The sequence below is a fragment of the Amblyomma maculatum genome, unplaced genomic scaffold (assembly GCF_055883805.1).
Source record: "Amblyomma maculatum isolate TAMU_Amacu unplaced genomic scaffold, ASM5588380v1 scaffold_161, whole genome shotgun sequence".
Lineage (NCBI taxonomy): Eukaryota > Metazoa > Arthropoda > Arachnida > Ixodida > Ixodidae > Amblyomma > Amblyomma maculatum.
In genome coordinates this window covers 1-18,333 of record NW_028146885.1, presented here as the reverse complement: position 1 = coordinate 18,333, position 18,333 = coordinate 1, and the positions used below count along the sequence as shown (strand labels likewise).

The following is an 18,333-nucleotide window of genomic DNA, read 5'->3' as shown; positions in this document are numbered from 1 at the left end:
CCTTGGGGGATTCCCCTAAAATATTTGACCAACACCATTCCCACTTCGAGTTATAGATCAATTCGCTCTCGCCCTACCATCTGATCTGCTGACCGTCCTGGTTAGCTCAGTCGGTAGAGCGACTGCCCCGGAAAGGCGGTGGTGCCGGGTTCGTTTCCCGGATCAGGACGAATTTTTCTTTAACTACGAAGTTTCTGAGAAAGCTGTATAGCTTTCCTTTGTAGCCGTATGGCTGCGCTTGGGTGGATGCAATGAGTAATTACTCCCTTATTACAAATCTACTCCACCTTGGGGGATTCCCCTAAAATATTTGACCAACACCATTCCCACTTCGAGTTATAGATCAATTCGCTCTCGCCCTACCATCTGATCTGCTGACCGTCCTGGTTAGCTCAGTCGGTAGAGCGACTGCCCCGGAAAGGCGGTGGTGCCGGGTTCGATTCCCGGATCAGGACGAATTTTTCTTTAACTACGAAGTTTCTGAGAAAGCTGTATAGCTTTCCTTTGTAGCCGTATGGCTGCGCTTGGGTGGATGCAATGAGTAATTACTCCCTTATTACAAATCTACTCCACCTTGGGGATTCCCCTAAAATATTTGACCAACACCATTCCCACTTCGAGTTATAGATCAATTCGCTCTCGCCCTACCATCTGATCTGCTGACCGTCCTGGTTAGCTCAGTCGGTAGAGCGACTGCCCCGGAAAGGCGGTGGTGCCGGGTTCGATTCCCGGATCAGGACGAATTTTTCTTTAACTACGAAGTTTCTGAGAAAGCTGTATAGCTTTCCTTTGTAGCCGTATGGCTGCGCTTGGGTGGATGCAATGAGTAATTACTCCCTTATTACAAATCTACTCCACCTTGGGGGATTCCCCTAAAATATTTGACCAACACCATTCCCACTTCGAGTTATAGATCAATTCGCTCTCGCCCTACCATCTGATCTGCTGACCGTCCTGGTTAGCTCAGTCGGTAGAGCGACTGCCCCGGAAAGGCGGTGGTGCCGGGTTCGATTCCCGGATCAGGACGAATTTTTCTTTAACTACGAAGTTTCTGAGAAAGCTGTATAGCTTTCCTTTGTAGCCGTATGGCTGCGCTTGGGTGGATGCAATGAGTAATTACTCCCTTATTACAAATCTACTCCACCTTGGGGGATTCCCCTAAAATATTTGACCAACACCATTCCCACTTCGAGTTATAGATCAATTCGCTCTCGCCCTACCATCTGATCTGCTGACCGTCCTGGTTAGCGCGACTGCCCCGAAGAGGGTGGTGCGGGTTCGTTCCCGGATCAGGACGAATTTTTCTTTTACTACGAAGTTTCTGAGGAAAGCTGTATAGCTTTCCTTTGTAGCCGTATGGCGCGCTTGGGTGGATGCAATGAGTAATTACTCCCTTATTACAATCTACTCCACCTTGGGGGATTCCCTAAAATATTTGACCAAACACCATTCCCACTTCGAGTTATAGATCAAATCGCTCTCGCCCTACCATCTGATCTGCTGACCGTCCTGGTTAGCTCATCGGTAGAGCGACTGCCCCGGAAAGGCGGTGGTGCCGGGTTCGATTCCCGGATCAGGACGAATTTTTTCTTATAACTACGAAGTCTCTGAAGAAAGCTGTATAGCTTTCCTTTGTAGCCGTATTGCTGCGCCTTGGGTGGATGCAATGACGCTCAATTCACTCCCTTATTAAGCAAATCTAGTCCACCTGGCTGGATTCCCCCTAAAATATTTGACCCAACCACCTGTGTCCCACTTCGAGTTATAGATCCAAGTTCGCTCGTCGCCCTACCATCTGATCTGCTGACCGTCCTGGTTAGCTCAGTCGGTAGAGCGACTGCCCCGGAAAGGCGGTGGTGCCGGATTCGATTCCCGGATCAGGACGAATTTTTTCTTTAACTACGAAGTTTCTGAGAAAGCTGTATAGCTTTCCTTTGTAGCCGTATGGCTGCGCTTGGGTGGATGCAATGAGTAATTACTCCCTTATTACAAATCTACTCCACTTGGGGGATTCCCCTAAAATATTTGACCAACACCATTCCCACTTCGAGTTATAGATCAATTCGCTCTCGCCCTACCATCTGATCTGCTGACCGTCCTGGTTAGCTCAGTCGGTAGAGCGACTGCCCCGGAAAGGCGGTGGTGCCGGGTTCGATTCCCGGATCAGGACGAATTTTTTCTTTAACTACGAGTTTCTGAGAAAGCTGTATAGCTTTCCTTTGTAGCCGTATGGCTGCGCTTGGGTGGATGCAATGAGTAATTACTCCTTATTACAAATCTACTCCACCTTGGGGGATTCCCCTAAAATATTTGACCAACACCATTCCCACTTTGAGTTATAGATCAATTCGCTCTCGCCCTACCATCTGATCTGCTGACGTCCTGGTTAGCCTGCCCCGGAAAGGCGGTGGTGCCGGGTCGATTCCCGGATCTGGACGAAATTTTTCTTTAACTCGAAGTTTCCTGGAGAAAGCTGTTAGCTTTCCTTTGTAGCCGTATGGCTGCGCTTGGGTGGATTGCAATGAGTGTATTTCTCCCTTATTACAAATCTACTCCACCTTGGGGGATTCCCCCTAAAATCTTTGACCATCACCATTCCCCACTTCGAGTTATAGATCAATTCGCTCTCGCCCTACCATCTGATCTGCTGACCGTCCTGGTCGCTCAGCTCGGGTAGAGCGGACTGCCCGGAAAAGGCGTGGTGCCGGGTTCGATTCCCGGATCAGGGACGAATTTTTCTTAACTACGAAGTTTCTGAGGAATGCTGTATAGCTTTCCTTTGTAGCCGTATGCTGCGCTTGGGTGGATGCAATGAGTAATTACTCCCTTATTACAATCTACTCCACCTTGGGGGATTCCCCTAAAATATTTGACAACACCATTCCCACTTCGAGTTATAGATCAATCGCTCTCGCCCTACCATCTGATCTGCTGACCGTCCTGGTAGCTCAGTCGGTAGAGCGACTGCCCCGGAAAGGCGGTGGTGCCGGGTTCGATTCCCGGATCAGGACGAATTTACTATTCTACTTACTAACTACGAAGTTTCTGAGAAAGCTGTATAGCTTTCCTTTGTAGCCGTATGGGCTGCGCTTGGTGGATGCAATGAGTAATTACTCCTTAATTACTATCTACTCCAACCTTGGGGGATTCCCCTAAAATATTTGACCAACACCATTCCCACTTCGAGTTATAGATCAATTCGCTCTCGCCCTACCATCTGATCTGCTGACCGCCTGGTTAGCTCAGTCGGGTAGAGCGACTGCCCCGGAAAGGCGGTGGTGCCGGGTTCCGATTCCCGGTATCAGGACGCATTGTTCTTTAACTACGAAGTTTTCTCGAGAAAGCTGTATAGCTTTCCTTTGTAGCCCGTATGGCTGCGCTTGGGGTGGGATGCAATGAGTAATTAATCCCTTATTACTAATCTACTCCACCTTGGGGATTCCCCTAAAATATTTGACCAACACCATTCCCACTTCGAGTTATAGATCAATTCGCTCTCGCCCTACCATCTGATCTGCTGACCGTCCTGGTTAGCTCAGTCGGTAGAGCGACTGCCCCGGAAAGGCGGTGGTGCCGGGTTCGATTCCCGGATCAGGACGAATTTTTCTTTAACTACGAAGTTTCTGAGAAAGCTGTATAGCTTTCCTTTGTAGCCGTATGGCTGCGCTTGGGTGGATGCAATGAGTAATTACTCCCTTATTACAAATCTACTCCACCTTGGGGGATTCCCCTAAAATATTTGACCAACACCATTCCCACTTCGAGTTATAGATCAATTCGCTCTCGCCCTACCATCTGATCTGCTGACCGTCCTGGTTAGCTCAGTCGGTAGAGCGACTGCCCCGGAAAGGCGGTGGTGCCGGGTTCGATTCCCGGATCAGGACGAATTTTTCTTTAACTACGAAGTTTCTGAGAAAGCTGTATAGCTTTCCTTTGTAGCCGTATGGCTGCGCTTGGGTGGATGCAATGAGTAATTACTCCCTTATTACAAATCTACTCCACCTTGGGGGATTCCCCTAAAATATTTGACCAACACCATTCCCACTTCGAGTTATAGATCAATTCGCTCTCGCCCTACCATCTGATCTGCTGACCGTCCTGGTTAGCTCAGTCGGTAGAGCGACTGCCCCGGAAAGGCGGTGGTGCCGGGTTCGATTCCCGGATCAGGACGAATTTTTCTTTAACTACGAAGTTTCTGAGAAAGCTGTATAGCTTTCCTTTGTAGCCGTATGGCTGCGCTTGGGTGGATGCAATGAGTAATTACTCCCTTATTACAAATCTACTCCACCTTGGGGGATTCCCCTAAAATATTTGACCAACACCATTCCCACTTCGAGTTATAGATCAATTCGCTCTCGCCCTACCATCTGATCTGCTGACCGTCCTGGTTAGCTCAGTCGGTAGAGCGACTGCCCCGGAAAGGCGGTGGTGCCGGGTTCGATTCCCGGATCAGGACGAATTTTTCTTTAACTACGAAGTTTCTGAGAAAGCTGTATAGCTTTCCTTTGTAGCCGTATGGCTGCGCTTGGGTGGATGCAATGAGTAATTACTCCCTTATTACAAATCTACTCCACCTTGGGGGATTCCCCTAAAATATTTGACCAACACCATTCCCACTTCGAGTTATAGATCAATTCGCTCTCGCCCTACCATCTGATCTGCTGACCGTCCTGGTTAGCTCAGTCGGTAGAGCGACTGCCCCGGAAAGGCGGTGGTGCCGGGTTCGATTCCCGGATCAGGACGAATTTTTCTTTAACTACGAAGTTTCTGAGAAAGCTGTATAGCTTTCCTTTGTAGCCGTATGGCTGCGCTTGGGTGGATGCAATGAGTAATTACTCCCTTATTACAAATCTACTCCACCTTGGGGGATTCCCCTAAAATATTTGACCAACACCATTCCCACTTCGAGTTATAGATCAATTCGCTCTCGCCCTACCATCTGATCTGCTGACCGTCCTGGTTAGCTCAGTCGGTAGAGCGACTGCCCCGGAAAGGCGGTGGTGCCGGGTTCGATTCCCGGATCAGGACGAATTTTTCTTTAACTACGAAGTTTCTGAGAAAGCTGTATAGCTTTCCTTTGTAGCCGTATGGCTGCGCTTGGGTGGATGCAATGAGTAATTACTCCCTTATTACAAATCTACTCCACCTTGGGGGATTCCCCTAAAATATTTGACCAACACCATTCCCACTTCGAGTTATAGATCAATTCGCTCTCGCCCTACCATCTGATCTGCTGACCGTCCTGGTTAGCTCAGTCGGTAGAGCGACTGCCCCGGAAAGGCGGTGGTGCCGGGTTCGATTCCCGGATCAGGACGAATTTTTCTTTAACTACGAAGTTTCTGAGAAAGCTGTATAGCTTTCCTTTGTAGCCGTATGGCTGCGCTTGGGTGGATGCAATGAGTAATTACTCCCTTATTACAAATCTACTCCACCTTGGGGGATTCCCCTAAAATATTTGACCAACACCATTCCCACTTCGAGTTATAGATCAATTCGCTCTCGCCCTACCATCTGATCTGCTGACCGTCCTGGTTAGCTCAGTCGGTAGAGCGACTGCCCCGGAAAGGCGGTGGTGCCGGGTTCGATTCCCGGATCAGGACGAATTTTTCTTTAACTACGAAGTTTCTGAGAAAGCTGTATAGCTTTCCTTTGTAGCCGTATGGCTGCGCTTGGGTGGATGCAATGAGTAATTACTCCCTTATTACAAATCTACTCCACCTTGGGGGATTCCCCTAAAATATTTGACCAACACCATTCCCACTTCGAGTTATAGATCAATTCGCTCTCGCCCTACCATCTGATCTGCTGACCGTCCTGGTTAGCTCAGTCGGTAGAGCGACTGCCCCGGAAAGGCGGTGGTGCCGGGTTCGATTCCCGGATCAGGACGAATTTTTCTTTAACTACGAAGTTTCTGAGAAAGCTGTATAGCTTTCCTTTGTAGCCGTATGGCTGCGCTTGGGTGGATGCAATGAGTAATTACTCCCTTATTACAAATCTACTCCACCTTGGGGGATTCCCCTAAAATATTTGACCAACACCATTCCCACTTCGAGTTATAGATCAATTCGCTCTCGCCCTACCATCTGATCTGCTGACCGTCCTGGTTAGCTCAGTCGGTAGAGCGACTGCCCCGGAAAGGCGGTGGTGCCGGGTTCGATTCCCGGATCAGGACGAATTTTTCTTTAACTACGAAGTTTCTGAGAAAGCTGTATAGCTTTCCTTTGTAGCCGTATGGCTGCGCTTGGGTGGATGCAATGAGTAATTACTCCCTTATTACAAATCTACTCCACCTTGGGGGATTCCCCTAAAATATTTGACCAACACCATTCCCACTTCGAGTTATAGATCAATTCGCTCTCGCCCTACCATCTGATCTGCTGACCGTCCTGGTTAGCTCAGTCGGTAGAGCGACTGCCCCGGAAAGGCGGTGGTGCCGGGTTCGATTCCCGGATCAGGACGAATTTTTCTTTAACTACGAAGTTTCTGAGAAAGCTGTACAGCTTTCCTTTGTAGCCGTATGGCTGCGCTTGGGTGGATGCAATGAGTAATTACTCCCTTATTACAAATCTACTCCACCTTGGGGGATTCCCCTAAAATATTTGACCAACACCATTCCCACTTCGAGTTATAGATCAATTCGCTCTCGCCCTACCATCTGATCTGCTGACCGTCCTGGTTAGCTCAGTCGGTAGAGCGACTGCCCCGGAAAGGCGGTGGTGCCGGGTTCGATTCCCGGATCAGGACGAATTTTTCTTTAACTACGAAGTTTCTGAGAAAGCTGTATAGCTTTCCTTTGTAGCCGTATGGCTGCGCTTGGGTGGATGCAATGAGTAATTACTCCCTTATTACAAATCTACTCCACCTTGGGGGATTCCCCTAAAATATTTGACCAACACCATTCCCACTTCGAGTTATAGATCAATTCGCTCTCGCCCTACCATCTGATCTGCTGACCGTCCTGGTTAGCTCAGTCGGTAGAGCGACTGCCCCGGAAAGGCGGTGGTGCCGGGTTCGATTCCCGGATCAGGACGAATTTTTCTTTAACTACGAAGTTTCTGAGAAAGCTGTATAGCTTTCCTTTGTAGCCGTATGGCTGCGCTTGGGTGGATGCAATGAGTAATTACTCCCTTATTACAAATCTACTCCACCTTGGGGGATTCCCCTAAAATATTTGACCAACACCATTCCCACTTCGAGTTATAGATCAATTCGCTCTCGCCCTACCATCTGATCTGCTGACCGTCCTGGTTAGCTCAGTCGGTAGAGCGACTGCCCCGGAAATGCGGTGGTGCCGGGTTCGATTCCCGGATCAGGACGAATTTTTCTTTAACTACGAAGTTTCTGAGAAAGCTGTATAGCTTTCCTTTGTAGCCGTATGGCTGCGCTTGGGTGGATGCAATGAGTAATTACTCCCTTATTACAAATCTACTCCACCTTGGGGGATTCCCCTAAAATATTTGACCAACACCATTCCCACTTCGAGTTATAGATCAATTCGCTCTCGCCCTACCATCTGATCTGCTGACCGTCCTGGTTAGCTCAGTCGGTAGAGCGACTGCCCCGGAAAGGCGGTGGTGCCGGGTTCGATTCCCGGATCAGGACGAATTTTTCTTTAACTACGAAGTTTCTGAGAAAGCTGTATAGCTTTCCTTTGTAGCCGTATGGCTGCGCTTGGGTGGATGCAATGAGTAATTACTCCCTTATTACAAATCTACTCCACCTTGGGGGATTCCCCTAAAATATTTGACCAACACCATTCCCACTTCGAGTTATAGATCAATTCGCTCTCGCCCTACCATCTGATCTGCTGACCGTCCTGGTTAGCTCAGTCGGTAGAGCGACTGCCCCGGAAAGGCGGTGGTGCCGGGTTCGATTCCCGGATCAGGACGAATTTTTCTTTAACTACGAAGTTTCTGAGAAAGCTGTATAGCTTTCCTTTGTAGCCGTATGGCTGCGCTTGGGTGGATGCAATGAGTAATTACTCCCTTATTACAAATCTACTCCACCTTGGGGGATTCCCCTAAAATATTTGACCAACACCATTCCCACTTCGAGTTATAGATCAATTCGCTCTCGCCCTACCATCTGATCTGCTGACCGTCCTGGTTAGCTCAGTCGGTAGAGCGACTGCCCCGGAAAGGCGGTGGTGCCGGGTTCGATTCCCGGATCAGGACGAATTTTTCTTTAACTACGAAGTTTCTGAGAAAGCTGTATAGCTTTCCTTTGTAGCCGTATGGCTGCGCTTGGGTGGATGCAATGAGTAATTACTCCCTTATTACAAATCTACTCCACCTTGGGGGATTCCCCTAAAATATTTGACCAACACCATTCCCACTTCGAGTTATAGATCAATTCGCTCTCGCCCTACCATCTGATCTGCTGACCGTCCTGGTTAGCTCAGTCGGTAGAGCGACTGCCCCGGAAAGGCGGTGGTGCCGGGTTCGATTCCCGGATCAGGACGAATTTTTCTTTAACTACGAAGTTTCTGAGAAAGCTGTATAGCTTTCCTTTGTAGCCGTATGGCTGCGCTTGGGTGGATGCAATGAGTAATTACTCCCTTATTACAAATCTACTCCACCTTGGGGGATTCCCCTAAAATATTTGACCAACACCATTCCCACTTCGAGTTATAGATCAATTCGCTCTCGCCCTACCATCTGATCTGCTGACCGTCCTGGTTAGCTCAGTCGGTAGAGCGACTGCCCCGGAAAGGCGGTGGTGCCGGGTTCGATTCCCGGATCAGGACGAATTTTTCTTTAACTACGAAGTTTCTGAGAAAGCTGTATAGCTTTCCTTTGTAGCCGTATGGCTGCGCTTGGGTGGATGCAATGAGTAATTACTCCCTTATTACAAATCTACTCCACCTTGGGGGATTCCCCTAAAATATTTGACCAACACCATTCCCACTTCGAGTTATAGATCAATTCGCTCTCGCCCTACCATCTGATCTGCTGACCGTCCTGGTTAGCTCAGTCGGTAGAGCGACTGCCCCGGAAAGGCGGTGGTGCCGGGTTCGATTCCCGGATCAGGACGAATTTTTCTTTAACTACGAAGTTTCTGAGAAAGCTGTATAGCTTTCCTTTGTAGCCGTATGGCTGCGCTTGGGTGGATGCAATGAGTAATTACTCCCTTGATACAAATCTACTCCACCTTGGGGGATTCCCCTAAAATATTTGACCAACACCATTCCCACTTCGAGTTATAGATCAATTCGCTCTCGCCCTACCATCTGATCTGCTGACCGTCCTGGTTAGCTCAGTCGGTAGAGCGACTGCCCCGGAAAGGCGGTGGTGCCGGGTTCGATTCCCGGATCAGGACGAATTTTTCTTTAACTACGAAGTTTCTGAGAAAGCTGTATAGCTTTCCTTTGTAGCCGTATGGCTGCGCTTGGGTGGATGCAATGAGTAATTACTCCCTTATTACAAATCTACTCCACCTTGGGGGATTCCCCTAAAATATTTGACCAACACCATTCCCACTTCGAGTTATAGATCAATTCGCTCTCGCCCTACCATCTGATCTGCTGACCGTCCTGGTTAGCTCAGTCGGTAGAGCGACTGCCCCGGAAAGGCGGTGGTGCCGGGTTCGATTCCCGGATCAGGACGAATTTTTCTTTAACTACGAAGTTTCTGAGAAAGCTGTATAGCTTTCCTTTGTAGCCGTATGGCTGCGCTTGGGTGGATGCAATGAGTAATTACTCCCTTATTACAAATCTACTCCACCTTGGGGGATTCCCCTAAAATATTTGACCAACACCATTCCCACTTCGAGTTATAGATCAATTCGCTCTCGCCCTACCATCTGATCTGCTGACCGTCCTGGTTAGCTCAGTCGGTAGAGCGACTGCCCCGGAAAGGCGGTGGTGCCGGGTTCGATTCCCGGATCAGGACGAATTTTTCTTTAACTACGAAGTTTCTGAGAAAGCTGTATAGCTTTCCTTTGTAGCCGTATGGCTGCGCTTGGGTGGATGCAATGAGTAATTACTCCCTTATTACAAATCTACTCCACCTTGGGGGATTCCCCTAAAATATTTGACCAACACCATTCCCACTTCGAGTTATAGATCAATTCGCTCTCGCCCTACCATCTGATCTGCTGACCGTCCTGGTTAGCTCAGTCGGTAGAGCGACTGCCCCGGAAAGGCGGTGGTGCCGGGTTCGATTCCCGGATCAGGACGAATTTTTCTTTAACTACGAAGTTTCTGAGAAAGCTGTATAGCTTTCCTTTGTAGCCGTATGGCTGCGCTTGGGTGGATGCAATGAGTAATTACTCCCTTATTACAAATCTACTCCACCTTGGGGGATTCCCCTAAAATATTTGACCAACACCATTCCCACTTCGAGTTATAGATCAATTCGCTCTCGCCCTACCATCTGATCTGCTGACCGTCCTGGTTAGCTCAGTCGGTAGAGCGACTGCCCCGGAAAGGCGGTGGTGCCGGGTTCGATTCCCGGATCAGGACGAATTTTTCTTTAACTACGAAGTTTCTGAGAAAGCTGTATAGCTTTCCTTTGTAGCCGTATGGCTGCGCTTGGGTGGATGCAATGAGTAATTACTCCCTTATTACAAATCTACTCCACCTTGGGGGATTCCCCTAAAATATTTGACCAACACCATTCCCACTTCGAGTTATAGATCAATTCGCTCTCGCCCTACCATCTGATCTGCTGACCGTCCTGGTTAGCTCAGTCGGTAGAGCGACTGCCCCGGAAAGGCGGTGGTGCCGGGTTCGATTCCCGGATCAGGACGAATTTTTCTTTAACTACGAAGTTTCTGAGAAAGCTGTATAGCTTTCCTTTGTAGCCGTATGGCTGCGCTTGGGTGGATGCAATGAGTAATTACTCCCTTATTACAAATCTACTCCACCTTGGGGGATTCCCCTAAAATATTTGACCAACACCATTCCCACTTCGAGTTATAGATCAATTCGCTCTCGCCCTACCATCTGATCTGCTGACCGTCCTGGTTAGCTCAGTCGGTAGAGCGACTGCCCCGGAAAGGCGGTGGTGCCGGGTTCGATTCCCGGATCAGGACGAATTTTTCTTTAACTACGAAGTTTCTGAGAAAGCTGTATAGCTTTCCTTTGTAGCCGTATGGCTGCGCTTGGGTGGATGCAATGAGTAATTACTCCCTTATTACAAATCTACTCCACCTTGGGGGATTCCCCTAAAATATTTGACCAACACCATTCCCACTTCGAGTTATAGATCAATTCGCTCTCGCCCTACCATCTGATCTGCTGACCGTCCTGGTTAGCTCAGTCGGTAGAGCGACTGCCCCGGAAAGGCGGTGGTGCCGGGTTCGATTCCCGGATCAGGACGAATTTTTCTTTAACTACGAAGTTTCTGAGAAAGCTGTATAGCTTTCCTTTGTAGCCGTATGGCTGCGCTTGGGTGGATGCAATGAGTAATTACTCCCTTATTACAAATCTACTCCACCTTGGGGGATTCCCCTAAAATATTTGACCAACACCATTCCCACTTCGAGTTATAGATCAATTCGCTCTCGCCCTACCATCTGATCTGCTGACCGTCCTGGTTAGCTCAGTCGGTAGAGCGACTGCCCCGGAAAGGCGGTGGTGCCGGGTTCGATTCCCGGATCAGGACGAATTTTTCTTTAACTACGAAGTTTCTGAGAAAGCTGTATAGCTTTCCTTTGTAGCCGTATGGCTGCGCTTGGGTGGATGCAATGAGTAATTACTCCCTTATTACAAATCTACTCCACCTTGGGGGATTCCCCTAAAATATTTGACCAACACCATTCCCACTTCGAGTTATAGATCAATTCGCTCTCGCCCTACCATCTGATCTGCTGACCGTCCTGGTTAGCTCAGTCGGTAGAGCGACTGCCCCGGAAAGGCGGTGGTGCCGGGTTCGATTCCCGGATCAGGACGAATTTTTCTTTAACTACGAAGTTTCTGAGAAAGCTGTATAGCTTTCCTTTGTAGCCGTATGGCTGCGCTTGGGTGGATGCAATGAGTAATTACTCCCTTATTACAAATCTACTCCACCTTGGGGGATTCCCCTAAAATATTTGACCAACACCATTCCCACTTCGAGTTATAGATCAATTCGCTCTCGCCCTACCATCTGATCTGCTGACCGTCCTGGTTAGCTCAGTCGGTAGAGCGACTGCCCCGGAAAGGCGGTGGTGCCGGGTTCGATTCCCGGATCAGGACGAATTTTTCTTTAACTACGAAGTTTCTGAGAAAGCTGTATAGCTTTCCTTTGTAGCCGTATGGCTGCGCTTGGGTGGATGCAATGAGTAATTACTCCCTTATTACAAATCTACTCCACCTTGGGGGATTCCCCTAAAATATTTGACCAACACCATTCCCACTTCGAGTTATAGATCAATTCGCTCTCGCCCTACCATCTGATCTGCTGACCGTCCTGGTTAGCTCAGTCGGTAGAGCGACTGCCCCGGAAAGGCGGTGGTGCCGGGTTCGATTCCCGGATCAGGACGAATTTTTCTTTAACTACGAAGTTTCTGAGAAAGCTGTATAGCTTTCCTTTGTAGCCGTATGGCTGCGCTTGGGTGGATGCAATGAGTAATTACTCCCTTATTACAAATCTACTCCACCTTGGGGGATTCCCCTAAAATATTTGACCAACACCATTCCCACTTCGAGTTATAGATCAATTCGCTCTCGCCCTACCATCTGATCTGCTGACCGTCCTGGTTAGCTCAGTCGGTAGAGCGACTGCCCCGGAAAGGCGGTGGTGCCGGGTTCGATTCCCGGATCAGGACGAATTTTTCTTTAACTACGAAGTTTCTGAGAAAGCTGTATAGCTTTCCTTTGTAGCCGTATGGCTGCGCTTGGGTGGATGCAATGAGTAATTACTCCCTTATTACAAATCTACTCCACCTTGGGGGATTCCCCTAAAATATTTGACCAACACCATTCCCACTTCGAGTTATAGATCAATTCGCTCTCGCCCTACCATCTGATCTGCTGACCGTCCTGGTTAGCTCAGTCGGTAGAGCGACTGCCCCGGAAAGGCGGTGGTGCCGGGTTCGATTCCCGGATCAGGACGAATTTTTCTTTAACTACGAAGTTTCTGAGAAAGCTGTATAGCTTTCCTTTGTAGCCGTATGGCTGCGCTTGGGTGGATGCAATGAGTAATTACTCCCTTATTACAAATCTACTCCACCTTGGGGGATTCCCCTAAAATATTTGACCAACACCATTCCCACTTCGAGTTATAGATCAATTCGCTCTCGCCCTACCATCTGATCTGCTGACCGTCCTGGTTAGCTCAGTCGGTAGAGCGACTGCCCCGGAAAGGCGGTGGTGCCGGGTTCGATTCCCGGATCAGGACGAATTTTTCTTTAACTACGAAGTTTCTGAGAAAGCTGTATAGCTTTCCTTTGTAGCCGTATGGCTGCGCTTGGGTGGATGCAATGAGTAATTACTCCCTTATTACAAATCTACTCCACCTTGGGGGATTCCCCTAAAATATTTGACCAACACCATTCCCACTTCGAGTTATAGATCAATTCGCTCTCGCCCTACCATCTGATCTGCTGACCGTCCTGGTTAGCTCAGTCGGTAGAGCGACTGCCCCGGAAAGGCGGTGGTGCCGGGTTCGATTCCCGGATCAGGACGAATTTTTCTTTAACTACGAAGTTTCTGAGAAAGCTGTATAGCTTTCCTTTGTAGCCGTATGGCTGCGCTTGGGTGGATGCAATGAGTAATTACTCCCTTATTACAAATCTACTCCACCTTGGGGGATTCCCCTAAAATATTTGACCAACACCATTCCCACTTCGAGTTATAGATCAATTCGCTCTCGCCCTACCATCTGATCTGCTGACCGTCCTGGTTAGCTCAGTCGGTAGAGCGACTGCCCCGGAAAGGCGGTGGTGCCGGGTTCGATTCCCGGATCAGGACGAATTTTTCTTTAACTACGAAGTTTCTGAGAAAGCTGTATAGCTTTCCTTTGTAGCCGTATGGCTGCGCTTGGGTGGATGCAATGAGTAATTACTCCCTTATTACAAATCTACTCCACCTTGGGGGATTCCCCTAAAATATTTGACCAACACCATTCCCACTTCGAGTTATAGATCAATTCGCTCTCGCCCTACCATCTGATCTGCTGACCGTCCTGGTTAGCTCAGTCGGTAGAGCGACTGCCCCGGAAAGGCGGTGGTGCCGGGTTCGATTCCCGGATCAGGACGAATTTTTCTTTAACTACGAAGTTTCTGAGAAAGCTGTATAGCTTTCCTTTGTAGCCGTATGGCTGCGCTTGGGTGGATGCAATGAGTAATTACTCCCTTATTACAAATCTACTCCACCTTGGGGGATTCCCCTAAAATATTTGACCAACACCATTCCCACTTCGAGTTATAGATCAATTCGCTCTCGCCCTACCATCTGATCTGCTGACCGTCCTGGTTAGCTCAGTCGGTAGAGCGACTGCCCCGGAAAGGCGGTGGTGCCGGGTTCGATTCCCGGATCAGGACGAATTTTTCTTTAACTACGAAGTTTCTGAGAAAGCTGTATAGCTTTCCTTTGTAGCCGTATGGCTGCGCTTGGGTGGATGCAATGAGTAATTACTCCCTTATTACAAATCTACTCCACCTTGGGGGATTCCCCTAAAATATTTGACCAACACCATTCCCACTTCGAGTTATAGATCAATTCGCTCTCGCCCTACCATCTGATCTGCTGACCGTCCTGGTTAGCTCAGTCGGTAGAGCGACTGCCCCGGAAAGGCGGTGGTGCCGGGTTCGATTCCCGGATCAGGACGAATTTTTCTTTAACTACGAAGTTTCTGAGAAAGCTGTATAGCTTTCCTTTGTAGCCGTATGGCTGCGCTTGGGTGGATGCAATGAGTAATTACTCCCTTATTACAAATCTACTCCACCTTGGGGGATTCCCCTAAAATATTTGACCATCACCATTCCCACTTCGAGTTATAGATCAATTCGCTCTCGCCCTACCATCTGATCTGCTGACCGTCCTGGTTAGCTCAGTCGGTAGAGCGACTGCCCCGGAAAGGCGGTGGTGCCGGGTTCGATTCCCGGATCAGGACGAATTTTTCTTTAACTACGAAGTTTCTGAGAAAGCTGTATAGCTTTCCTTTGTAGCCGTATGGCTGCGCTTGGGTGGATGCAATGAGTAATTACTCCCTTATTACAAATCTACTCCACCTTGGGGGATTCCCCTAAAATATTTGACCAACACCATTCCCACTTCGAGTTATAGATCAATTCGCTCTCGCCCTACCATCTGATCTGCTGACCGTCCTGGTTAGCTCAGTCGGTAGAGCGACTGCCCCGGAAAGGCGGTGGTGCCGGGTTCGATTCCCGGATCAGGACGAATTTTTCTTTAACTACGAAGTTTCTGAGAAAGCTGTATAGCTTTCCTTTGTAGCCGTATGGCTGCGCTTGGGTGGATGCAATGAGTAATTACTCCCTTATTACAAATCTACTCCACCTTGGGGGATTCCCCTAAAATATTTGACCAACACCATTCCCACTTCGAGTTATAGATCAATTCGCTCTCGCCCTACCATCTGATCTGCTGACCGTCCTGGTTAGCTCAGTCGGTAGAGCGACTGCCCCGGAAAGGCGGTGGTGCCGGGTTCGATTCCCGGATCAGGACGAATTTTTCTTTAACTACGAAGTTTCTGAGAAAGCTGTATAGCTTTCCTTTGTAGCCGTATGGCTGCGCTTGGGTGGATGCAATGAGTAATTACTCCCTTATTACAAATCTACTCCACCTTGGGGGATTCCCCTAAAATATTTGACCAACACCATTCCCACTTCGAGTTATAGATCAATTCGCTCTCGCCCTACCATCTGATCTGCTGACCGTCCTGGTTAGCTCAGTCGGTAGAGCGACTGCCCCGGAAAGGCGGTGGTGCCGGGTTCGATTCCCGGATCAGGACGAATTTTTCTTTAACTACGAAGTTTCTGAGAAAGCTGTATAGCTTTCCTTTGTAGCCGTATGGCTGCGCTTGGGTGGATGCAATGAGTAATTACTCCCTTATTACAAATCTACTCCACCTTGGGGGATTCCCCTAAAATATTTGACCAACACCATTCCCACTTCGAGTTATAGATCAATTCGCTCTCGCCCTACCATCTGATCTGCTGACCGTCCTGGTTAGCTCAGTCGGTAGAGCGACTGCCCCGGAAAGGCGGTGGTGCCGGGTTCGATTCCCGGATCAGGACGAATTTTTCTTTAACTACGAAGTTTCTGAGAAAGCTGTATAGCTTTCCTTTGTAGCCGTATGGCTGCGCTTGGGTGGATGCAATGAGTAATTACTCCCTTATTACAAATCTACTCCACCTTGGGGGATTCCCCTAAAATATTTGACCAACACCATTCCCACTTCGAGTTATAGATCAATTCGCTCTCGCCCTACCATCTGATCTGCTGACCGTCCTGGTTAGCTCAGTCGGTAGAGCGACTGCCCCGGAAAGGCGGTGGTGCCGGGTTCGATTCCCGGATCAGGACGAATTTTTCTTTAACTACGAAGTTTCTGAGAAAGCTGTATAGCTTTCCTTTGTAGCCGTATGGCTGCGCTTGGGTGGATGCAATGAGTAATTACTCCCTTATTACAAATCTACTCCACCTTGGGGGATTCCCCTAAAATATTTGACCAACACCATTCCCACTTCGAGTTATAGATCAATTCGCTCTCGCCCTACCATCTGATCTGCTGACCGTCCTGGTTAGCTCAGTCGGTAGAGCGACTGCCCCGGAAAGGCGGTGGTGCCGGGTTCGATTCCCGGATCAGGACGAATTTTTCTTTAACTACGAAGTTTCTGAGAAAGCTGTATAGCTTTCCTTTGTAGCCGTATGGCTGCGCTTGGGTGGATGCAATGAGTAATTACTCCCTTATTACAAATCTACTCCACCTTGGGGGATTCCCCTAAAATATTTGACCAACACCATTCCCACTTCGAGTTATAGATCAATTCGCTCTCGCCCTACCATCTGATCTGCTGACCGTCCTGGTTAGCTCAGTCGGTAGAGCGACTGCCCCGGAAAGGCGGTGGTGCCGGGTTCGATTCCCGGATCAGGACGAATTTTTCTTTAACTACGAAGTTTCTGAGAAAGCTGTATAGCTTTCCTTTGTAGCCGTATGGCTGCGCTTGGGTGGATGCAATGAGTAATTACTCCCTTATTACAAATCTACTCCACCTTGGGGGATTCCCCTAAAATATTTGACCAACACCATTCCCACTTCGAGTTATAGATCAATTCGCTCTCGCCCTACCATCTGATCTGCTGACCGTCCTGGTTAGCTCAGTCGGTAGAGCGACTGCCCCGGAAAGGCGGTGGTGCCGGGTTCGATTCCCGGATCAGGACGAATTTTTCTTTAACTACGAAGTTTCTGAGAAAGCTGTATAGCTTTCCTTTGTAGCCGTATGGCTGCGCTTGGGTGGATGCAATGAGTAATTACTCCCTTATTACAAATCTACTCCACCTTGGGGGATTCCCCTAAAATATTTGACCAACACCATTCCCACTTCGAGTTATAGATCAATTCGCTCTCGCCCTACCATCTGATCTGCTGACCGTCCTGGTTAGCTCAGTCGGTAGAGCGACTGCCCCGGAAAGGCGGTGGTGCCGGGTTCGATTCCCGGATCAGGACGAATTTTTCTTTAACTACGAAGTTTCTGAGAAAGCTGTATAGCTTTCCTTTGTAGCCGTATGGCTGCGCTTGGGTGGATGCAATGAGTAATTACTCCCTTATTACAAATCTACTCCACCTTGGGGGATTCCCCTAAAATATTTGACCAACACCATTCCCACTTCGAGTTATAGATCAATTCGCTCTCGCCCTACCATCTGATCTGCTGACCGTCCTGGTTAGCTCAGTCGGTAGAGCGACTGCCCCGGAAAGGCGGTGGTGCCGGGTTCGATTCCCGGATCAGGACGAATTTTTCTTTAACTACGAAGTTTCTGAGAAAGCTGTATAGCTTTCCTTTGTAGCCGTATGGCTGCGCTTGGGTGGATGCAATGAGTAATTACTCCCTTATTACAAATCTACTCCACCTTGGGGGATTCCCCTAAAATATTTGACCAACACCATTCCCACTTCGAGTTATAGATCAATTCGCTCTCGCCCTACCATCTGATCTGCTGACCGTCCTGGTTAGCTCAGTCGGTAGAGCGACTGCCCCGGAAAGGCGGTGGTGCCGGGTTCGATTCCCGGATCAGGACGAATTTTTCTTTAACTACGAAGTTTCTGAGAAAGCTGTATAGCTTTCCTTTGTAGCCGTATGGCTGCGCTTGGGTGGATGCAATGAGTAATTACTCCCTTATTACAAATCTACTCCACCTTGGGGGATTCCCCTAAAATATTTGACCAT

General features: G+C 48.6%; 56 non-coding genes across 56 annotated transcripts; all 56 read left to right on the top strand.

Annotated features, from left to right (window-relative positions):
* The first annotated feature begins 381 nt into the window (after nucleotides 1–381).
* Nucleotides 382–455, top strand: TRNAS-GGA (transfer RNA serine (anticodon GGA)). Its single transcript has one exon. It is a non-coding gene; the product is annotated as a tRNA-Ser (tRNA).
* A 211-nt stretch (nucleotides 456–666) lies between these two features.
* On the top strand, nucleotides 667–740 carry TRNAS-GGA (transfer RNA serine (anticodon GGA)). The gene has a single exon. It is a non-coding gene; the product is annotated as a tRNA-Ser (tRNA).
* A 212-nt stretch (nucleotides 741–952) lies between these two features.
* TRNAS-GGA (transfer RNA serine (anticodon GGA)) lies at nucleotides 953–1,026 on the top strand. The gene has a single exon. It is a non-coding gene; the product is annotated as a tRNA-Ser (tRNA).
* Nucleotides 1,027–2,096: 1,070 nt separating this feature from the next.
* Nucleotides 2,097–2,170, top strand: TRNAS-GGA (transfer RNA serine (anticodon GGA)). The gene has a single exon. It is a non-coding gene; the product is annotated as a tRNA-Ser (tRNA).
* Nucleotides 2,171–3,524: 1,354 nt separating this feature from the next.
* Nucleotides 3,525–3,598, top strand: TRNAS-GGA (transfer RNA serine (anticodon GGA)). The gene has a single exon. It is a non-coding gene; the product is annotated as a tRNA-Ser (tRNA).
* A 212-nt stretch (nucleotides 3,599–3,810) lies between these two features.
* Nucleotides 3,811–3,884, top strand: TRNAS-GGA (transfer RNA serine (anticodon GGA)). The gene has a single exon. It is a non-coding gene; the product is annotated as a tRNA-Ser (tRNA).
* A 212-nt stretch (nucleotides 3,885–4,096) lies between these two features.
* On the top strand, nucleotides 4,097–4,170 carry TRNAS-GGA (transfer RNA serine (anticodon GGA)). The gene has a single exon. It is a non-coding gene; the product is annotated as a tRNA-Ser (tRNA).
* Nucleotides 4,171–4,382: 212 nt separating this feature from the next.
* Nucleotides 4,383–4,456, top strand: TRNAS-GGA (transfer RNA serine (anticodon GGA)). The gene has a single exon. It is a non-coding gene; the product is annotated as a tRNA-Ser (tRNA).
* Nucleotides 4,457–4,668: 212 nt separating this feature from the next.
* On the top strand, nucleotides 4,669–4,742 carry TRNAS-GGA (transfer RNA serine (anticodon GGA)). The gene has a single exon. It is a non-coding gene; the product is annotated as a tRNA-Ser (tRNA).
* Nucleotides 4,743–4,954: 212 nt separating this feature from the next.
* Nucleotides 4,955–5,028, top strand: TRNAS-GGA (transfer RNA serine (anticodon GGA)). Its single transcript has one exon. It is a non-coding gene; the product is annotated as a tRNA-Ser (tRNA).
* Nucleotides 5,029–5,240: 212 nt separating this feature from the next.
* On the top strand, nucleotides 5,241–5,314 carry TRNAS-GGA (transfer RNA serine (anticodon GGA)). Its single transcript has one exon. It is a non-coding gene; the product is annotated as a tRNA-Ser (tRNA).
* Nucleotides 5,315–5,526: 212 nt separating this feature from the next.
* Nucleotides 5,527–5,600, top strand: TRNAS-GGA (transfer RNA serine (anticodon GGA)). Its single transcript has one exon. It is a non-coding gene; the product is annotated as a tRNA-Ser (tRNA).
* Nucleotides 5,601–5,812: 212 nt separating this feature from the next.
* Nucleotides 5,813–5,886, top strand: TRNAS-GGA (transfer RNA serine (anticodon GGA)). The gene has a single exon. It is a non-coding gene; the product is annotated as a tRNA-Ser (tRNA).
* Nucleotides 5,887–6,098: 212 nt separating this feature from the next.
* Nucleotides 6,099–6,172, top strand: TRNAS-GGA (transfer RNA serine (anticodon GGA)). The gene has a single exon. It is a non-coding gene; the product is annotated as a tRNA-Ser (tRNA).
* Nucleotides 6,173–6,384: 212 nt separating this feature from the next.
* Nucleotides 6,385–6,458, top strand: TRNAS-GGA (transfer RNA serine (anticodon GGA)). Its single transcript has one exon. It is a non-coding gene; the product is annotated as a tRNA-Ser (tRNA).
* A 212-nt stretch (nucleotides 6,459–6,670) lies between these two features.
* On the top strand, nucleotides 6,671–6,744 carry TRNAS-GGA (transfer RNA serine (anticodon GGA)). Its single transcript has one exon. It is a non-coding gene; the product is annotated as a tRNA-Ser (tRNA).
* Nucleotides 6,745–6,956: 212 nt separating this feature from the next.
* On the top strand, nucleotides 6,957–7,030 carry TRNAS-GGA (transfer RNA serine (anticodon GGA)). Its single transcript has one exon. It is a non-coding gene; the product is annotated as a tRNA-Ser (tRNA).
* Nucleotides 7,031–7,242: 212 nt separating this feature from the next.
* TRNAP-CGG (transfer RNA proline (anticodon CGG)) lies at nucleotides 7,243–7,316 on the top strand. Its single transcript has one exon. It is a non-coding gene; the product is annotated as a tRNA-Pro (tRNA).
* A 212-nt stretch (nucleotides 7,317–7,528) lies between these two features.
* On the top strand, nucleotides 7,529–7,602 carry TRNAS-GGA (transfer RNA serine (anticodon GGA)). The gene has a single exon. It is a non-coding gene; the product is annotated as a tRNA-Ser (tRNA).
* Nucleotides 7,603–7,814: 212 nt separating this feature from the next.
* Nucleotides 7,815–7,888, top strand: TRNAS-GGA (transfer RNA serine (anticodon GGA)). The gene has a single exon. It is a non-coding gene; the product is annotated as a tRNA-Ser (tRNA).
* A 212-nt stretch (nucleotides 7,889–8,100) lies between these two features.
* On the top strand, nucleotides 8,101–8,174 carry TRNAS-GGA (transfer RNA serine (anticodon GGA)). The gene has a single exon. It is a non-coding gene; the product is annotated as a tRNA-Ser (tRNA).
* A 212-nt stretch (nucleotides 8,175–8,386) lies between these two features.
* TRNAS-GGA (transfer RNA serine (anticodon GGA)) lies at nucleotides 8,387–8,460 on the top strand. The gene has a single exon. It is a non-coding gene; the product is annotated as a tRNA-Ser (tRNA).
* Nucleotides 8,461–8,672: 212 nt separating this feature from the next.
* On the top strand, nucleotides 8,673–8,746 carry TRNAS-GGA (transfer RNA serine (anticodon GGA)). Its single transcript has one exon. It is a non-coding gene; the product is annotated as a tRNA-Ser (tRNA).
* A 212-nt stretch (nucleotides 8,747–8,958) lies between these two features.
* TRNAS-GGA (transfer RNA serine (anticodon GGA)) lies at nucleotides 8,959–9,032 on the top strand. Its single transcript has one exon. It is a non-coding gene; the product is annotated as a tRNA-Ser (tRNA).
* Nucleotides 9,033–9,244: 212 nt separating this feature from the next.
* TRNAS-GGA (transfer RNA serine (anticodon GGA)) lies at nucleotides 9,245–9,318 on the top strand. Its single transcript has one exon. It is a non-coding gene; the product is annotated as a tRNA-Ser (tRNA).
* A 212-nt stretch (nucleotides 9,319–9,530) lies between these two features.
* On the top strand, nucleotides 9,531–9,604 carry TRNAS-GGA (transfer RNA serine (anticodon GGA)). The gene has a single exon. It is a non-coding gene; the product is annotated as a tRNA-Ser (tRNA).
* A 212-nt stretch (nucleotides 9,605–9,816) lies between these two features.
* Nucleotides 9,817–9,890, top strand: TRNAS-GGA (transfer RNA serine (anticodon GGA)). Its single transcript has one exon. It is a non-coding gene; the product is annotated as a tRNA-Ser (tRNA).
* Nucleotides 9,891–10,102: 212 nt separating this feature from the next.
* On the top strand, nucleotides 10,103–10,176 carry TRNAS-GGA (transfer RNA serine (anticodon GGA)). Its single transcript has one exon. It is a non-coding gene; the product is annotated as a tRNA-Ser (tRNA).
* Nucleotides 10,177–10,388: 212 nt separating this feature from the next.
* TRNAS-GGA (transfer RNA serine (anticodon GGA)) lies at nucleotides 10,389–10,462 on the top strand. Its single transcript has one exon. It is a non-coding gene; the product is annotated as a tRNA-Ser (tRNA).
* A 212-nt stretch (nucleotides 10,463–10,674) lies between these two features.
* Nucleotides 10,675–10,748, top strand: TRNAS-GGA (transfer RNA serine (anticodon GGA)). Its single transcript has one exon. It is a non-coding gene; the product is annotated as a tRNA-Ser (tRNA).
* Nucleotides 10,749–10,960: 212 nt separating this feature from the next.
* TRNAS-GGA (transfer RNA serine (anticodon GGA)) lies at nucleotides 10,961–11,034 on the top strand. Its single transcript has one exon. It is a non-coding gene; the product is annotated as a tRNA-Ser (tRNA).
* Nucleotides 11,035–11,246: 212 nt separating this feature from the next.
* Nucleotides 11,247–11,320, top strand: TRNAS-GGA (transfer RNA serine (anticodon GGA)). The gene has a single exon. It is a non-coding gene; the product is annotated as a tRNA-Ser (tRNA).
* Nucleotides 11,321–11,532: 212 nt separating this feature from the next.
* On the top strand, nucleotides 11,533–11,606 carry TRNAS-GGA (transfer RNA serine (anticodon GGA)). The gene has a single exon. It is a non-coding gene; the product is annotated as a tRNA-Ser (tRNA).
* A 212-nt stretch (nucleotides 11,607–11,818) lies between these two features.
* On the top strand, nucleotides 11,819–11,892 carry TRNAS-GGA (transfer RNA serine (anticodon GGA)). The gene has a single exon. It is a non-coding gene; the product is annotated as a tRNA-Ser (tRNA).
* Nucleotides 11,893–12,104: 212 nt separating this feature from the next.
* On the top strand, nucleotides 12,105–12,178 carry TRNAS-GGA (transfer RNA serine (anticodon GGA)). Its single transcript has one exon. It is a non-coding gene; the product is annotated as a tRNA-Ser (tRNA).
* Nucleotides 12,179–12,390: 212 nt separating this feature from the next.
* TRNAS-GGA (transfer RNA serine (anticodon GGA)) lies at nucleotides 12,391–12,464 on the top strand. Its single transcript has one exon. It is a non-coding gene; the product is annotated as a tRNA-Ser (tRNA).
* Nucleotides 12,465–12,676: 212 nt separating this feature from the next.
* TRNAS-GGA (transfer RNA serine (anticodon GGA)) lies at nucleotides 12,677–12,750 on the top strand. The gene has a single exon. It is a non-coding gene; the product is annotated as a tRNA-Ser (tRNA).
* A 212-nt stretch (nucleotides 12,751–12,962) lies between these two features.
* TRNAS-GGA (transfer RNA serine (anticodon GGA)) lies at nucleotides 12,963–13,036 on the top strand. The gene has a single exon. It is a non-coding gene; the product is annotated as a tRNA-Ser (tRNA).
* A 212-nt stretch (nucleotides 13,037–13,248) lies between these two features.
* TRNAS-GGA (transfer RNA serine (anticodon GGA)) lies at nucleotides 13,249–13,322 on the top strand. The gene has a single exon. It is a non-coding gene; the product is annotated as a tRNA-Ser (tRNA).
* Nucleotides 13,323–13,534: 212 nt separating this feature from the next.
* On the top strand, nucleotides 13,535–13,608 carry TRNAS-GGA (transfer RNA serine (anticodon GGA)). The gene has a single exon. It is a non-coding gene; the product is annotated as a tRNA-Ser (tRNA).
* Nucleotides 13,609–13,820: 212 nt separating this feature from the next.
* TRNAS-GGA (transfer RNA serine (anticodon GGA)) lies at nucleotides 13,821–13,894 on the top strand. Its single transcript has one exon. It is a non-coding gene; the product is annotated as a tRNA-Ser (tRNA).
* Nucleotides 13,895–14,106: 212 nt separating this feature from the next.
* TRNAS-GGA (transfer RNA serine (anticodon GGA)) lies at nucleotides 14,107–14,180 on the top strand. Its single transcript has one exon. It is a non-coding gene; the product is annotated as a tRNA-Ser (tRNA).
* Nucleotides 14,181–14,392: 212 nt separating this feature from the next.
* TRNAS-GGA (transfer RNA serine (anticodon GGA)) lies at nucleotides 14,393–14,466 on the top strand. The gene has a single exon. It is a non-coding gene; the product is annotated as a tRNA-Ser (tRNA).
* A 212-nt stretch (nucleotides 14,467–14,678) lies between these two features.
* On the top strand, nucleotides 14,679–14,752 carry TRNAS-GGA (transfer RNA serine (anticodon GGA)). Its single transcript has one exon. It is a non-coding gene; the product is annotated as a tRNA-Ser (tRNA).
* A 212-nt stretch (nucleotides 14,753–14,964) lies between these two features.
* Nucleotides 14,965–15,038, top strand: TRNAS-GGA (transfer RNA serine (anticodon GGA)). The gene has a single exon. It is a non-coding gene; the product is annotated as a tRNA-Ser (tRNA).
* A 212-nt stretch (nucleotides 15,039–15,250) lies between these two features.
* On the top strand, nucleotides 15,251–15,324 carry TRNAS-GGA (transfer RNA serine (anticodon GGA)). The gene has a single exon. It is a non-coding gene; the product is annotated as a tRNA-Ser (tRNA).
* Nucleotides 15,325–15,536: 212 nt separating this feature from the next.
* TRNAS-GGA (transfer RNA serine (anticodon GGA)) lies at nucleotides 15,537–15,610 on the top strand. Its single transcript has one exon. It is a non-coding gene; the product is annotated as a tRNA-Ser (tRNA).
* A 212-nt stretch (nucleotides 15,611–15,822) lies between these two features.
* On the top strand, nucleotides 15,823–15,896 carry TRNAS-GGA (transfer RNA serine (anticodon GGA)). The gene has a single exon. It is a non-coding gene; the product is annotated as a tRNA-Ser (tRNA).
* A 212-nt stretch (nucleotides 15,897–16,108) lies between these two features.
* TRNAS-GGA (transfer RNA serine (anticodon GGA)) lies at nucleotides 16,109–16,182 on the top strand. The gene has a single exon. It is a non-coding gene; the product is annotated as a tRNA-Ser (tRNA).
* A 212-nt stretch (nucleotides 16,183–16,394) lies between these two features.
* On the top strand, nucleotides 16,395–16,468 carry TRNAS-GGA (transfer RNA serine (anticodon GGA)). The gene has a single exon. It is a non-coding gene; the product is annotated as a tRNA-Ser (tRNA).
* Nucleotides 16,469–16,680: 212 nt separating this feature from the next.
* TRNAS-GGA (transfer RNA serine (anticodon GGA)) lies at nucleotides 16,681–16,754 on the top strand. The gene has a single exon. It is a non-coding gene; the product is annotated as a tRNA-Ser (tRNA).
* Nucleotides 16,755–16,966: 212 nt separating this feature from the next.
* TRNAS-GGA (transfer RNA serine (anticodon GGA)) lies at nucleotides 16,967–17,040 on the top strand. Its single transcript has one exon. It is a non-coding gene; the product is annotated as a tRNA-Ser (tRNA).
* Nucleotides 17,041–17,252: 212 nt separating this feature from the next.
* Nucleotides 17,253–17,326, top strand: TRNAS-GGA (transfer RNA serine (anticodon GGA)). The gene has a single exon. It is a non-coding gene; the product is annotated as a tRNA-Ser (tRNA).
* Nucleotides 17,327–17,538: 212 nt separating this feature from the next.
* TRNAS-GGA (transfer RNA serine (anticodon GGA)) lies at nucleotides 17,539–17,612 on the top strand. The gene has a single exon. It is a non-coding gene; the product is annotated as a tRNA-Ser (tRNA).
* Nucleotides 17,613–17,824: 212 nt separating this feature from the next.
* TRNAS-GGA (transfer RNA serine (anticodon GGA)) lies at nucleotides 17,825–17,898 on the top strand. The gene has a single exon. It is a non-coding gene; the product is annotated as a tRNA-Ser (tRNA).
* A 212-nt stretch (nucleotides 17,899–18,110) lies between these two features.
* Nucleotides 18,111–18,184, top strand: TRNAS-GGA (transfer RNA serine (anticodon GGA)). Its single transcript has one exon. It is a non-coding gene; the product is annotated as a tRNA-Ser (tRNA).
* Nucleotides 18,185–18,333: the final 149 nt, after the last annotated feature.